Here is a 3,097-nt window from a genome sequence, read left to right as displayed (position 1 = left end):
CACACGCCCCTTTCCCATCCAAGGGCTGGGCCCAAAGGGAGGCTCTTGGGCTCCAATTCTGAGATGCTAGTGGGGAGTAAAGGGAATGTGCAGGAGTTGCTGGCACAGCTTGCAGAGGGTAAGTGGGAGATGGAAGAAGTGCGTTATTGAGGAAGGTCCCCTTGGAACACTCTGGTTTACCAAAAACAGTGGGACTAAACAGGGGGCACCCCTCTCCAGCACTCAGCAGGCGGGCAATGGCTGCCACCCACTTTCAGGAGCAGGAAGGATAAACGTTCTGTGTGCTTACCGCCCAGATGAGGCCAGGGGTCCGTGACCTCCCTCCTGCCCATGAGTTTAGCCATCATGAGATTCCCCAGGCAGACTGTTAGCTAAGGTCAGGCACAAGGACACTGACACTGAAACAGTGGTCTTGGGGGAAGGGAAGGCAAAGTTAGGGGTGCTCCCAGCAGCCAGCAGGGGCAACCAGGATTCTGACTGGTGCTCCAACAGGGGCAGGGCCCTCCCTCAGAGTCCTGACTTCTGTCTGTTCAGCCATCTGGCAGGCACCACCACCTCCTAGGACTTCTGTTTGGAAAGGGTGTTTTGTTTCCACCCTGGTCAACAAGGGTCCTGGGCTGGACAGTTTCCCTCAGCAGAAAAGCCTAGAGTCCTTTGACCCTAGTCAGGAGAAGGGCCACATGTCATGGGGTCACTGAGTCCAGAGTCTTCCTAAACACACTTCAAATGCCTGTGTGCATGTGGGTGCATGTGCGCATGCGTGTGTGTGTGTGTGTATGTGTGTGTGTGTCACACGCAAGCCAGGAGCACATGAGAGCACACTGTGGCCGAAGTGAATGCCAGGCATCAGAGAGCCAGTGAAGGTTCCTCCATGAGGAGGAGAGACCCGTCTGACTTCTGAGTGGAGACGGACTGGAGAAGTAAGACTTGAGCACCAATTAGGAAATTCTTACAGGCTTCTTTGATGGTGGGCGACCCATGTTTGAGGCCTCCAAAGAGCCAGACTTTGCATCTGGGGATCTCCTCTGTCAGCCTCCACAAGGCTATGGAGCTGGTCCTGTTATGAGGCCCAGAGAGATTTCAGTAAATTGCCTAAGGCCCCCTGGGTGGCTCAGTGGGTTAAGCCGCTGCCTTCGGCTCAGGTCATGATCTCAGGGTGTTGGGATCGAGCCCCGCATCGGGCTCTCTGCTCAGCAGGGAGCCTGCTTCCTCCCCTCTCTCTCTGCCTGCCTCTCTGCCTACTTGTGATCTCTCTCTGTCAAATAAATCTTTTTAAAAAATAAAATAAAGTGCCTAAGGCTCCTTGCAATCAAGAGGTGAACTCCAGTTTTCCAACCTGAGTTCCTAATGACCCCACCCTATTTAAACCAGGAACATAAAGTAGACCGGACTCCTGGGAGAGGGAGTTCCAAGGGTCCCAGGGCTGAGAGCCACAGGCGAAGGGAGGAGGACCACGGCTGGGCAGGTCAGTTCTGCTGCAGCATCGCAATGTCACGTGCCAGCCAAGGCCAGGGCTGGCCAGCAGGTAATCTCAGTCCTGGCTCCCCAGACTGTGGTCCGGAATGAAAAAGGAAATCTGGGGAGGAGATGGTGAACGTGTGTGGAAGTCGGGGAGGCTACCCAGGGGGAGGGGCAGGAGTGAGGGCCCCAGGCTCTTCAGAGGGGGATTTTCAGGCTCCGGCCAACTCATCCAAGATTACATTACAGAGATGAGAAGGGCCTGTGTGGCTTAGGTCATTCCAGAGGGCCCTCGGGGCTCCTAGGCCTGGTGGGGGTCTTGTGACTACAGCCGAGATGAGCCTGCGACAAACATTCAGTGCCTTGAATGCTTGTGGACAGATAGCCGGGAAGCTATTTCCCCTTATGGAAGTGGGACTCCTTGGGTTCTAGCAAGACCCCCAGCGCAGTTCATTCCTGGAGGTGGGGCACAGTGGAACCATCCCAGAGCACAGGTGTGGAGGAAAGCAGCTTCTTCCGCTGTGTTAGTCCCCAGGGGTGCCAGAACAGGCTTGTGGCTAGGAAATGCTCCCAAAAGGGAGTCCCAAGGCCAATAACCACCACCCCCCCCCCAGAAGACTGACTCCAGACACAATCCATGCAGCCCCCCGAAAAGCTCTCTGAAACAGGAAGGAGTGGGATGAAAAATTCCCCAGAGGTAGGGAGCCCCACTGGCCAGTTCGCTCGGAGACCACAGCCTGGGCCTTTTATTCTGTCCCTGCCCGGCTGAGAATCCCTGGCAAGGGCCGCTCTCAGGAAGGAGCCACTTCCAGACGAATTTTCCTCACCAAGTTCCAACAAAGCCACACCCTCTCTTTGGCAGCCACATGGCCCAGATCGGCTGCCAGGAGGTGCCTCTGTGTATCACAGCATGGCTCCCGAAGTTTGTTCCAGAAAATTCACCTTGTGTCCCATGGCCTGGGATACAAGGGTGGTTTCCTATACCCCTTCCCACTAATCCGTCCCTCCTCTACCTCTCCATCTCCCTCCCAGACCACCAAGGTGCTGGCCTGCACTCGCTGGCTACTTCCTGTTGTCTTCAGCAGGGGGGCCAGGGGGGGACGGCCGAGGGTACCCCTGGAGCTTTCCACAGCCCTGCTGCCCTGCCAGCAGCCTCCCAGGACCCTGTGTGCTCCGCCAGGAGGCCTGGTGACCAGCCAGGGCCCTGGCTGCTTCCTCGCATCCCACCCCGGGGCCTCCCCCAGCTCTGAAAACAGCCCCGGTTCATAGGGTTTCTAGTCCTTTCTGTAGCCCCCCACTCCGGATGCAGAGAAAATGCCAAAAATCAACAGCCTCGGCAGTGGGGTTGTGGTGGGGGAAAAGAACAAAGGCATTCATGGAGACAGCCTCTGTGCCAGCGCCACCCCCCACCCGGTCCCCCGCCACCGGCCGCAGCTACGGGCCCCCAGGGCTGCATGGCTCAGGGGGCTGGAGAACGGAGGGGACAGAGGGGACGAGTCCGGAGGAGTCTCTGCCCTTCTCCAGCTGTGAAGCTGGTAGGAGACACCAGCATGCCTGCCTCTGGGAGGATGGAGGAGGACGGTGCGAGCACCAGCCCAAAGCCCATGCCGATCGGAACAATGATGAACCACAGCAAGAG

Source organism: Mustela putorius, unplaced genomic scaffold (genome assembly GCF_011764305.1).
Source record: "Mustela putorius furo isolate JIRA1106 unplaced genomic scaffold, ASM1176430v1.1 tig00003875_pilon_pilon_pilon, whole genome shotgun sequence".
Classification (NCBI taxonomy): Eukaryota; Metazoa; Chordata; class Mammalia; order Carnivora; family Mustelidae; genus Mustela; species Mustela putorius.
The sequence above is the reverse complement of the archived record's forward strand: the minus strand, read 5'-3'. Positions refer to the sequence as shown.